Source organism: Oryctolagus cuniculus, chromosome 1 (genome assembly GCF_051225735.1).
Source record: "Oryctolagus cuniculus isolate XC-2025 breed Fujian yellow rabbit chromosome 1, ASM5122573v1, whole genome shotgun sequence".
NCBI classification, from domain to species: Eukaryota; Metazoa; Chordata; class Mammalia; order Lagomorpha; family Leporidae; genus Oryctolagus; species Oryctolagus cuniculus.
Window position 1 is genome coordinate 164034293 of NC_142867.1, and position 13732 is coordinate 164048024.

A 13732-nucleotide genomic window follows, 5' to 3' on the forward strand; every position below is an offset into this window, starting at 1 on the left:
CCCCTGATTCACTCCTCAGATGGCTGCAACAGCCCGAGCTGCTGTGATCTGAAGCCAGGAGCCAGGAGCCTCCTTCCAGTCTCCCACATGGGTGCAAGGGCCCAAGGACTCGGGCCATCTTCTACTGCTTTCCCAGGCCATAGCAGAGAGCTGGATTGGAAGTGCAGCAGCTGGCATGATATGGGATGCTGGCACTGCAGGCGACAGCTTTACCTGCTATGCCACAGTGCAGGCCCCTATTTATTTTTGTAATAGTATATTAGGGGAGGTTACAATAGCTCCTGGTACAGGGAAAAGAAATCAGTGGCTTTCTACAACAGAAGTTTTTTTGTCCCTATCACAGTTCACTGATGTTCTCCTTGGCTGAGTACCTTTTCCTCCGATGTGATTCAGGGACCCTCTCTGTTTTGGGGCTCTGCAATCTTCAGCAAGTGACTCCCAAGTTTTCCCTGGGAGTTGTGCCCATTTCCGAGTTCCAGAAGAAGAGACATCCCCCTGGGAGGGAGGCCCATGCATTCATGAAACTCATATGCATCGCCTTTGCCACATGCCTGTTACCTAAATTTATGTCACTTGGCCACGCTTAGCTGCAAGAAAAGCCCCGAAATAAAAATGCAGTCATGTGCCCAGTGTGAAGAAAAGCAGGCACTGGTGAATACATCTAAGGTTTGGGCCATAATCTGCCCTCCCATTGATGACATAGCCATTTTCCTCTCGTTCTTGAACATAGAATACACTTGGAGAAACAATCACAAGCCCCAGCAACCACTGCACCCAGCTCCAAGCTGTGCACCTCCAAGCACAGTGCATGTCCTCCACCCAGATGTGGCTCCCTGCAGGCCAGCTGTCTTTGAATTTAAAAAGACAAATTATATTCCCATTCTTCATCCCAACACTTCCATTCCATGAGCCAGGGGAAAGAAAAAAGCAATAAATTCCCACAGGTAGCTAGCTGATGAATGGAGACACACAGCACAGGCTGACGTCTCCAAGCAGTGTCACCCTGCTGGCCTGGCGCTGTGCGGTCCCCATTCCCTGACAGTGAGGGTGGGCCCGTGGGCAGACCCTGCCTGCTCATGGTGGGGCAACTTTCCCCTCCCTTGTTCCTGGGCTCAGGTTTGCCCTTCTGAACAGAGGCTTGTAGTCTGTGAGGCTGCCAGATCATTGTATGCCCTGTTGGGAAAAAACAAAAAACAATCACCTCCTTGGGGGTTCTTTGTTTTCAAAGCACACTTCAAGCTAGTACAAATTGGAGGGCCTGACGGTTGTTTTAAGCCTCAAACAGTTAGAGGTTTTTCCAGTCCTGATTTGTGGTTTTGTTAGTAATCACTCTGCGCTCAAAGACACAGTTGGCTTTGGACATATTTGCCTCCGATCCGGTTCATGCATCAGTAAACACACTTAAAATTCTTTCCAAAACATGATTTTGGGGGCCAGTGTTAAGGCATAGTGGATAAAGCTGGCATCAGATATGGGTACAAGTACAAGACCCAGATGCTGCATTTCTGATCCTGCTCCCTGCTAATGCACCTGGGAAAGCAGTGGAAGATGATCCAAGTGCTTGGCCGCTCCACCTGCCTGGGAGACCTGGAAGAAGCTCCTGGCTCCCAGCTTCAGCCTGCTCCAGCCCTGGCCACTGCAGCCATTTGAGGAGTGAACCAGCAAGTGAAAGAACTCTCCTTCTCTTTCTCTCCAGCCCCCTCCTGCATTTCAAATAAATAAATCTTTTTTAAAAATGATTTTGAGATTTTATTTCTTTCTTTTTTTTTCTTTTTTTTTTTTTTTTACAGGCAAAGTGGACAGTGAGAGAGAGAGACAGAGAGAAAGGTCTTCCTTTGCCGTTGGTTCACCCTCCAATGGCTGCCGCGGCCGGCGCGCTGCGGCCAGCACACCGCGCTGATCCGATGGCAGGAGCCAGGTACTTATCCTGGTCTCCCATGGGGTGCAGGGCCCAAGCACCTGGGCCATCCTCCACTGCACTCCTGAGCCACAGCAGAGAGCTGGCCTGGAAGAGGGGCAACCGGGACAGAATCCAGCGCCCCGACCGGGACTAGAACCCGATGTGCCGGCGCCGCAAACCGGAGGATTAGCCTAGTGAGCCGCGGCGCCGGCTGAGATTATTATTTCTTTCTCAACAACCACACATACCCTGCCTTTTTCACATCTGCATTGACTGTCTTGATGACAGTGACTGTCTTGCTGCTATTGAGGATTCTGGAAGGGGTGCGAATGTCATGCTTCCATCTTTTGTTTGTTACGTGGCTGTCTTCCAGGTTCCTGTTGCACAAATCCATCTTATACTTATCTTGTACTATTTGGGGCCTGAAGCAAACAGCTTTTCCAACCTTTGGTGCTTCAAATTTCTGGACTCTAATCCCTTATATCCTGCTTGCAAACTGGTCAATTCCATCCTGAGGTTATCTATTTTTAAAAAAAAATACATTAAAATATTCATTACATTTATCATCTTACTCATTTTTTAAATGTGTATAGCCAGCCCATTGAGTCTGTGAATTCCCCACCTGTGGATTCAAACTGTAGATCAAAAAAATATTTATAAAAAGCTGGCATCCCTACTGAACATGTGCAGATGTTTTTTTCTTACCTTGGCAATGTTCTTTTAACACTGCATCATAACAACTATTTACAAAGCATTTACAATGTCCTCGGTAGTAGAAGCATCTAGAGATGATTTTAAATATATAGGAGGATTGCTGTAGGTAATATTCAAATACTGTGCCACTTTATAGAAGAGACCTAAGCATTCCAAGATATTGGTATCCACCGGCATCCTGGAAGCAGTCCCCCATAGACCCTGAGGGACAACTGTAGTTCAGTGGCCTTAACTTCACTAGCACTGTAGTCTTCGGCCTAAACCAGAACCTTGTACTTGTTAAACAATAACTCCTTCTCCTCCTTCCCCAGCCCTGCCCCAGCAACCGCTCTTCTATTTTGTCTCTCTACGCAATTCATTACTTTAAGGAACTCATATTAGCAGAACCATGCAATGTTAGTCCCTTATTTCAAGCAGCATAATGTCTTATAGGTTCATCCATGTTGTCACAGGTGTCTGAATGTCCTTTGGTCTTTTTTTTGGGGGGGGCTTTCTTTTTTTTAAAGATTTATTTATTTATTTGAAAGTCACAGTTACACAGAGAGAGGAGAGGCAGAGAGAGAGGTCTTCCATCTGCTGGTTCACTCCCCAGTTGGCCACAACGGCCAGAGCTGCGCCAATCCAAAGCCAGGAGCCAGGATCTTCTTCTGGGTCTCCCACGAGGGTGCAGGGGCCCAAGGACTTGGGCCATCTTCCACTGCTTTCCCAGGCCAAGCAGAGAGCTGGATCTAAAGTGGAGCAGCCGGATCTTGAACTGGTACCCATATGGGATGGGGGCACTTCAGGCAGGGCATTAACCCGCTGCGCCACAACACCAGCCCGTGAAAGTACTTTGTTTTAAAAGCTGAATAAATTAAATTTAGAGACACACTTTTGTTGATCAATTTGTCAATGGTTATCTCTTTTGTTCAATAATTTGCTAAAAGTTAAAATAAAACCAACATACTCCACTACTCTGATTTCTGTCAACCTCTTCCCCTAAAGCTGGAGTCTCTCTCAGACCCCAGTATCAGTTTCTTCACTAATATGCTCTGACTTCCACATCAAAGCTCTGCATTTTCCATTTTATTACAACTCGGCATCTTACATAATGATGCACCTTGTTTCTTAGTATAACTCCAGGAGTCATACTAGATAAATCCCAAAACATCACTAGCTGCTTGGTTTTGGTTTCCCCAAAAGAAGCAGCTGTTAAGAACCTGAATGTTTGTGGTTCACTTGAAAAGTAAGCCTGAGGCAAGAATGAAAGAATAAGGAGAAGATGAAGAAGAAGGAAGATACAGTCTTGGGTTTTCAGTGTCACTGGTGTGGGTTCAAGTCTGTAGGAGTTGTTGAGAAGTATACAGAACACCATCCAGAATCCTCTACCTGAAAGGTGGAGACTAGAGCAAGTATCCAGCTACTCCTGTCCTCTCTGGATAAGGGTTGCTGATGGGGGTGTTAATTCTCCCCTTGCAAGGAGGCCAAAAAGATTTCTATGGGGGCAGGGAACACCCTGGGGCACGAAGTAGGAGTATACTCAGTGTATACTTGAGCTGGGATGTGGTTGACTCAAAATCTCCCCAAGTTTTATAGAACTCTTCTCAACAGCTGCAAACCAGAGGTGGACTGAGAGGATGTAATGATGTTATATGTGATACCAGAGAATTTGTAGAGAGACAACAACGTACACGTTTAGTGCTCACTCACACCACAGCCAAGTGCATGGGTCCCTGGTAGCCCTTGTCTAAATACTGAGACATAAATATCTCTAATCTTGTAGTTCTGCCATCTTCAATACCACATTGCTGAAGTCATCAAGTTTCTTTACTTCAACTGGAACAGGTAAAAGAGGGAATGTAGGAGATTGCCCATGGAAAGATTTCATGATCTAGACCTAGAACAGGCATTGAGCACTCCCTTCCACAACCTGCTTGCCACAGCTCAGTCACATGACTATATCTAATGCAAGGGAGGCTGTTTTGTGTCAGGGGACAGAGGAAATAGATTTTGGTGAACAGTCTTTACAGTATATTAAAGACTATATGTAAAAATAAATGCAATCCAAGGCAATATCCATCAACTGGTTCACCCCTCAAATGGCTAAAACAACCACGGTTGGTCCAGGCCAAAGCCAGGAGCCCAGACCTCCACCCAGGCCTCCCACATGGGTGTCAGGGGCCAAGCACTTGGGTCATCTTCCACTGCTTTCCCTAGGCTCATTAGCAGGGAGCAGAGCAGCCAGGTCTCAAACAGTTGCTCCAATATAGGATGTTGGCATTGCAGGCAGCAGCTTGGTTTGCTGCACCAGGATGCTAGCTCTTCTCTTTCCTTTATGAGCCTTACAATGCCATCCTGGAGAAATAATCAGACTTGTGAACACCCAGTGTACAAAGATGACCACGCAGCAATATTTGGAATAGCAAAAAGTCTGAAACTACCCATGTGTCTAATGATTAGGAGCAGGTAAAATAGTGAGGTGTCCTCAAAAGTTCTTGGAAAATACCTATCAAGAAAAATGCATGGATTTCAAATTCTTGGCAACAATAAGCATATTTTAATCTTTTTTGTATTTTCCACAAACTTTTTGAAGGGCCCCCATATTACAGTAAATCCGTGGTAGAGAAAGAGGGCATGCGCTAGCCGGCACGTGTTTACTGCCCGTTCTTGTCTCTGGCCCCAGGGGTCCTGCCTCCCCTACAGGGAAACTCTGGTCGAGTCTCGGCATCGACTCTGCTGCCCTCCCCATTCTCAGAGGTGCTCCTTCAGGACAACTCACTGAGTTGGGGAGCAGGAGTTTGCATCTAAAGCACCAGTAGCTTGATTTACAAATAGAAAAAAGGGCAAATTTACCTGGAGAAAGAGAAAATACTATACTAGTGTTGGAGGGGGGAGGTGGAGGAGAACAAGATGTGAGGACAGAACAGATGAAGAACTTTGTCCTATGTGCAACTGACTGTAAACTTGCTTCTAGAAGGAAACTTACTGTAGCTATTTGCACCCATAACAACGCTCACGGAGCTTCCTGGACAGGACTCCTGCCTCTTGACATTTGTGGATCCCTCACAGTGTACTACTGCACAAATTGAGTTGCCTGCAGTACTTTTTGCAATGTCCTTGGAGGCATCTCCATGTTCAAGATAAGGAAACTGGAACACTGAAAGGTTACCTGGGACTTTTACTCCACTTTGTTCAGGTTGCCCATCTGAAGGATAAGATGGGGTGCAAAAACTGTATTTTAAGACTTTTTGAGCATCTAAAGCCTATGTCATTTGGTTTTTTTCTAATGTTCTATTTTCTGCTTGTAAAACTGAAGTATCTAAAATGCTGAAAAGCTATGTAGAGGGAAGAAAAGCAAAAGAGGGAAAATAAAGAATGAAGGAGAACAAGATAGTTGTGGTACTCAACAAATACTAATCGAGCCGGAGGGATAGCAGTGAACAAGACAAAATCCCCGCATTGATAGACCCGTGCTCTAGTGGGAGAAGAACAGGGAGTCAGAGAAAAGTAAAGGCAATGACAGTGTACCTGAAATGGAGGGATGGTAGGGGAAGGGGACATTTAAAGGGATGTTCAGGGAAGGCATCTCCACAGAGCAGGATTTCAGCAGAGACCTGAGGATGCCACAGTTGGGAGATGAATGTGGCAGGTGAAGGATCCAGTTCTGATAGTGTCAGGGAGGAGCAGTTCAGCAAAGAAAACTGCGGGCACATGACCAGAGGCCAGAGTTGGGGGACAGACTGGCTAAGGGGCAGGAGGCTGCATTGGCTGCTGTCAATGGACAAGGGAAGAAGCAGACACACTGTGCTGCTTGGAGGCAACAGGGACTTGGGATTATGTCCAAACATAATGGGACATCACTGGATGGTTTTGATCAGAGGCATGATTGGATCCATATTTTAAATAGCCCTTTTGTCCAATGCATGGAGGATATTGGTCACCTTTGGATTACAACTCTTTTGGTATTGTTGTTTTTTTGCATTTCTGTTTTTTCTGGCTTTTGGTTTTGAAATTTGAGTGGCAGAGAGACAGACCGACAGAGCTCCCATCCACATCCACTGTTTCACTTCCCTAAAGCCCCCAGTGGGCACAAAACATGCTGGGCTGGGCTGAGGCTGGGAGTCAGGAACTCAATCCAGATTTCCCTCCGGGATGGCAGAGACACAATGGTTGAGCCATCACTTGCTGCCTCCCAGGGTGCATGTTATTAACATGAAGCTAGAACCAAGGGCATAGTTGGGGACGCAGGCTTAACCACTAGGCTAAATGCCCACCACTAGCTTTTTTTGTTTGTTTAAACAATAAGCATATTTTAGTTTTACAAGCAAAACAAAAACATGTAACTGGGGCCAGTGCTGTGGCACAGAGGGTTAAGCCACCACCTGCAATGCCAGCATCCCATATGGGTACCAGTTCGAGTCCCAGCTCTTCTACTTCTGATTAAGCTCCCTGTTAATGCACCTGGAAATGCAGCAGAAGATGGCCCAACCACTTGGGCCCCTGGAACCCTTGTGGGAGACCCAGATGGAGTTCCAGGCTCCTGAACTTGGCTTGGTCCATCTCTGGCCATTACAGCCATTTGGGAAATAAACAAGTGGTTGGAAGATCTCTCTGTATCTCTCCCCCTCTCTATATAACTCTTCCTTTCAAATAAATAAATAAATAAATAAATAAAATTTTAAAAACCATGTAACTTAAAAAAACAAAGGGGCAACTGCATTAATTATTCATTGCTGCATAACAAATTCCCGAGAACTCAGCATCTGAATGCATGCGCTACCTGACAGCTTCTGGAGATCAGAGCCTGGCAGTGGCAAGGCCACTGCAATCAGGGAGGCAGGTGGGACTTGCCCAGGAGAAGGCTGTTTGCAAGTTCTCTCCCGGGGCTACTGGCCTGCTCCCTGGCCGCTGACCGGACCTCACTGCTTTGCCCAATAGGAAGCTTCCTTCCACCAAGAGTGAATGTATACAAGAAGGAATGAGAGACCTTATGACAGAAGCCACCGTCTTATAAGCCAATGGGAGCCGCAGTCTATTCATTAGGAATCATTAGACCCACTCGCAGGCAGGAGGAGAGGAGCATAGGGAGCATGTTGGGGACTTCACGGCGGTCATTTCTTCCAAGTTCCTTAACTTCTTTCAGCTGGCACATGTTTGCACGGACACCTGGTCTCTACTGTCTGAAGCCTTCACAGAATGGCTGTGATGACCCTTCCAAAGGACCTTCCAAACTGCTCAGCACACGAAATACAAGGACTTATTTAACTTTTCTCGTTGACCCATTCCCTTGTTGTCCGTTCCAGAGCTGGCCTGTGTTCTATCCCCTGCATTAATGATGTCTCCCAACCGTCGTTCATCATTCATCTTTTTTTAAAAAAAGATTTATTTATTTATTTGAGAGTTAGAGTTACACACAGGTTGAAGGAGAGGCAGAGAGAGAGAGAGGTCTTCCATCTGCTGGTTCACTCCCCAGATGGCTGCAGTGGCCAGAGATGCGCTGATCCAAAGCCAGGAGCCAGGAGCCTCCTCCAGGTCTCCCATGCGGGTGCAGGGGCCCAAGGACTTGGACTGTCTTCCACTGCTTTCCAAGGCCAGAGAGCTGGGTGAGAAGTGGAGCAGCCAGGACTCAAACCAGCACCCATATGGGATGCTGGCACTGCAGGCAGCGGCTTTACCTGCTACACCACAGTGCTGGCTCTCATCATTTTTTTTTTCACTAGAATGAACGCCTTCCAGTTTGACCAAAAACATCCAACAGGGAAGGGACACAGAGCACCACCTCCTCCAGGTTCAGGAAGAGCTTTCTGTTTCACTGTCCAGCTCCTGATGACAGACATGCTGACCAGCTCATCCCCAAAGACCCCCCTGTCCAGCAGAATTGAGGCCAACAGGATGAGTATTTAAAGGGCAGGCCCTTGAAGAGCAAGATGTTATTGATCTCTGTGTTTGATATTGGTCTTCTTTCTCTCCATTGTTGGACAAATTTGATTAGAAACTCCTTGAAAGCAGAGGCCTTATTCGTCTCTGAAGTCTATTCCCAAGTTCTACCAGAAATAACTCCCTGGGGTTATGCTCCTCTGTTTAAGGTAACTCAAACTTTAAAAAATCAGCAACGACAAAAGCAACCTGAAATTCAAACTTGTTTAAATTGTGCGGTGCCCATGCCACTCCATGGGGGGAAAACTGCTCAGAACACAGCTTCCATTTCAAGACACAAAACCCAACCCAGGGCAACTTGCTCGACCCTTGTGCTTGCCTTTCTTACCCCCGGCTTCCCTTTCTGGGCTCCCAAGGGACCTCTCCTTCATCAGCACCTTCTCCAAACACTACAGGTTCAGGAGCCCTTAGCCAAAATGCTTGGGTCCAGAAATGTCTTGTATTTCAATTTTTTTCAGATTCGGGAATATTCGCGTAGACCTAATGAGATATCTTGGGGATGAGACTCAAGTGTAAACATGAAAATCACTTCTATTTCACATATACCTCATACATATAGCCTGAAGGCAACTTTATAAAATCTTCTTTGTGCACCTGCATTGTGCCTGAGACCTATCACATGAGACCAGACATGGAATTTTCCACTTGGAGCATTTTGTTGACTCTCAAAAAACTTTGGGATTCAGTGCATTTTGGGGTTTTCTATTAGCAATAATTGTTCCTCAGGTAACCCTCACTGGCATGATACTGCCACTGTGTAAAGCTTGCATTGGGGTTTTCAGATTAGGGATTAGCCTGTATTACTTTATTCCTAAGCCTGTTTTCATCTGATTTTTTGAGACCGAAATTCATTCATACTCTTCTTACTGCTTTAGCCAAGTTTTTGCACAGACACCATTTCTCCCCTTGTCTAATTACAATCTGGAAGGCTTTTTCACCAGCTAGAGGAATTCTTATATAGCCAGCAGGTGGCCATAGGGAGTGTGGAAGAAAGGAGAACCTTCAAATCACAGTAGATCTGCTTGTTTGAACCTTAAACTAAGCAAGATTCAAATCTCTGTAGGGTGAATGAATTAGGAGGGAGGTGTCAGAATGGACTGCCTATTATCTGAGTGGCTTATGAATACATTAACATTAATTAATACATACATGAATATGTTTTACATTAATTTGTGTTGTTGAAATAGACGTGGGCTGACCATCTGCCTAAGGGCATCCAGGAAGTGTTCCCAGAATTCTCTCAGTAGCCATGAACTAACCCGTTCACCCCTGTGTTCTATGTCCATGTTTGGACAAGGGATGTTCCAGCATCTCAGACAATTAGGTGAAGACTTGTTAATACCAGAAAATGATGGTGTCACAGCCCTTCTGCTTCCATCAGAATCCAATAATGCAGGATAAACATGTGGTGCCTACTCTACGCATTCTACAACTGTGACCTTACTTGATGAAGCTGGGAGGGAGACTGTTGATTGTGCAGTCTCCTGCACTTGATACCCCCAACTTCAGTTAGCATCCCCAACAATGGCTGTGAAGGTAAGGAAAATTAGACACATCACACAAAGGGGACGAGTGAAGTCCGGAAAGCTTGGGACATCCAGCCTCATCCCAACAGCCTGTGTGCTCAGACATGTTTTACTCTGGAAACTCTGCCTTTAGAGAACACATATCCACTTTTACGTGAAGAGGCCTCCGGGCAGAAAGGGCTCATCCTCAGAAATCCTTCCCGTAAGTGGAAGAGGAAGGCAAAAGTCGCTGGAGGCTAGGGAGAAGGAAGGGGAGGGAGGAAAGCGAGGAGGCCCTTGGAAGAGTACGAGAAGAAAGAAAACAAGAGCGAGAAAGGAGATGAGCTGCAGGAATGGACCAGGGAAATAAACGACCCCCCGTGGGGGAGAAGGTGCTTCTTGAGAGAGAAATAATGAAAATTAAAAATGCTTCCTGAGAGTTCTGCTGCTGAACAACAGAAAATTCAATCGCTTTATCTTTTCATCACCAAAAGAAGTACTGACTACAGAAGGAAAAAGGAAGGCGCTAGCACTTGCTTGTGTCTTCTGGGAAGGCATCCGCTAGCCTACGGGTTTGGGGACAACTGCACAGGGGTGTCTCCCGCAGGAGGCAGCTCCCCAAGCACCGAGTGGTCACAGACAGTGCCCACAGTCCTCCCTGGGGAGCAGCCTGCAGAATTGTGCTGAGATGGCTCTGCCTGCCCGATGCATGCTACGCCCCGACACATGAGGGGCTTGCAACATGAGTAGGAAAATGTGCATTCTTGTGTAATTCCATTTGTCCATAAACTCTTCAAAGTTTTCTTGTACATGATCACATTATTATAATATAACAGACGTTCCCCTAGTTTCATTAGGAATCTGAGGTACAAAGGAATTAAATCTCCTGACACTACATACCCCCTCATATCTCAAAGTCACACAAGGAGTGAATCCACTGAAACGTGTTAATTGCATGTAATTTATTAGCTACTTACCTAGAAGCCCCCAAAATAGGTCTTCAGGTTAGGCTTGATCAGGGAGTTCATTAATTTTCCTACAGTTCTCTCACCTATGTGCTTCTGTGGGTGCCAGCTGCATCCTCACAAGCTCGCATCTCCACACCTAGAAGCAGCAGAACTGTATCTCACATTACCTAGGGCATCTCCTCTACTAGTTTGCACAGAGTAAGATGAAAGTGAATATTCCAGGAGTGCCTAGAAAATGGTGCGTGCATTCTCATTGCCCCAGTTGGAGGGCATGCTTTCCTGGAACCAGTAACTGAGGCTGGAAATAGGATTATTCTGGTGACGTAAGCATGACAGATATAGCTAATCTCTGGAGTGGGGTAGAAATCAGTTTCTTCAGGAGGCAAAACTGCTGAGGAATTGTAAGTACCACAGTGGAAGTCAAGGTGATTACCAAGAGAAGGTGTAAGTACTCAAGTGGGCACCCATATGTCCTCTACAGCACGTGAGGTGGACTGGCTGTTATTTAATGGCTTTCACTTCCTTCCTGCCTCCATGAGAGGAGTGTATTTTCAGACCCCGGTGAACCTGGACTTACACATGTAACTTATGGGTTCCCTGCCCGTGGCTTTGGGTCTGGTCACCCAGCTTGCTTTGGCCAGGGGAACATGAACAGATATGACACAAGCACAGTTGAAGTTACGCTCTTGCTCTTCTGCCATCACCGTAAGGGCGTAAAGCTGGAAGCTCGCTCCTCCAGGAGGTGGAGCAACATGGGAAACAGACCTGGACCCAATCTGCAGCTTGGAGGCAAGAGCAGCTGGGTCAGCCTAAGCCGGACAGCCCCCAGCTGACCTGCAGGGCTGCGAGTGAGACTGAGTCGTCGTGTAGTAATGGGGCAGCTAAGTGGGCTCTGGGCTTGTGTGATTCTTACAGGAAGCACCGAGCATTGCTCCGTCGGCTTTTTCTCTTCTCTGTGGCTGCAGTCTCGCCTGGGTCTCTGTCGAAAACGAAGCCTGTAGCTTTATCCTCCATTGTCAATCGCACAAAAGCATCCCATGCAGTGGGCAGGCCCTTTGGAAGGTGCTTGAAGAGCACCACCCCTCGCACCCCAGAGGCCGGCCAGCCTCGGGAATGCAGAGCCATGCAGCCAGCCCTGGCTTGCAAACCCTGCCAGGCACAAGCTTGTGATATTGAAATGGCTGCACCTCACACTGTCATGTGATTTCTGTATCATAGGAATTTTAGAAACAGATGGTGTGCACAGACGACAGTGACGGTTCTACTTTGCGTCTGGGGCAAAGGGGAATGAGCGAGCAAGGGGGGCGGGAATCTAGCAGATTCTGGAGGAGCCCTGGAGGGAGAGAGAATTGCCCAGAGCTTGCCTCTGTCTGCAAATGCAACTGCAGGTGGCATGAAGTTGCAGAAGAAAAACACCCACAGGCAAGTTGAGGGTGGAGGAAGAGGCAAAAGAGCCAATTTGCTTCCCAGCCGAGGAGGATCATACATTTAAATGGTTTCCTAAATCACACCTGAAACATGGGCAGCCGGAGCAAGAAGCAACCGGTTCACCTGAGCTTGACCTTTAGGCGCAGGATTTTGTTGCCTGCGGAAAAGCAGGCAGGGGCGGGGAGCTGCAGAGGGAGCGCATGCCCAGGAGCCAGACCGAGGTCCCTCAGGCACCCCCCAGCCCCCACGCCACCAGCGCCCTGCTCCCCACGAGGCCCCGCACAGTCCGGGGAGGGGACGCTGTGTGCGGCCGTCTCAGATGGCTGCTCCCTCATTCCGTCAGGAAATGTATTTCCCCCGGAGCTGGCGCCGATCGCCCCATTCTGGCACCACTCCTGAAACGCTGCATCTGTACCCTACACTGAGGTTCCTTGTAGTTCATTAATATGCAAGCGGGGCCGTGAAATCACTCCTGCTTCTGACAGGAGTTCATACATGCCTTTCTGGAATGCCTTCCTTCTGAAGTGGTCTGGCACGGAGACTTGCCTTGTCTTCTTTTAATCAGCTCCATCTTGTCACTGCCTAAAGAGTTAAAAAAAAATGCTCTCTGCAAATCTCAAGGAAGACAGGGCACAGCTTTCTTTCTCTTTTCTTCCCTTTCCCCCTTATTTATTTCTTTTTCTGGTCACCCCCCACCCCCTCCCATGAACACATCAAAGTAAGAAGTGACACACGGTACCCTGGAGCTCTTAGCAACATGCTTTTAGGGTTGGAAAATTTCATTTCCTACCTTATGATGATTACATGAGGAAAGATGAAATGCTTGCTTTCAGGTTTATTTGAGAAAGAGATGTAATAAATGTTGTGGCTTCCCACTGAATGGAACAAATCCATCTGGTCATGTGGGGATATTAAAAATTACATACGTGTGTGTGTGTGTGTGTGTGTGGACACAGCCTGTGTGATTGAGGTGGCAGTGTGGTTCCAGATGCTGAGAAGAGAGACCTTGGGTGACTTCTTTCAGAAAATGCTGAATAAAGTTTTTCATTTTATCCAGCTCTGAATGCATTTGATTCCAAACGAAAATGAGTTTCCACCCTATCTGAGCAACAGCCGTCCCCGCTGAGCTGGTCCCCACCCCCACCGATACGCACACACACTCGGTCCTGCACGTGAGCGACACAGGAGCGCACACACACATCCACACACAAAAGATTCGCCCCGACTGACACAGCTTAGCGTCCCCTTAGCTGAAACCCCCAAGTGTGCCTGCCTGTTGAAGATTTAATCCAACGCCTCTT

The 13732-nt window shown here is 47.1% G+C and overlaps 1 pseudogene; it reads right to left on the reverse strand.

The window, feature by feature from the left end:
* Positions 1-9162: 9162 nt before the first annotated feature.
* Positions 9163-9295, reverse strand: LOC127484943 (U4 spliceosomal RNA; annotated as a pseudogene).
* Between the last annotated feature and the right edge of the window lie 4437 nt (positions 9296-13732).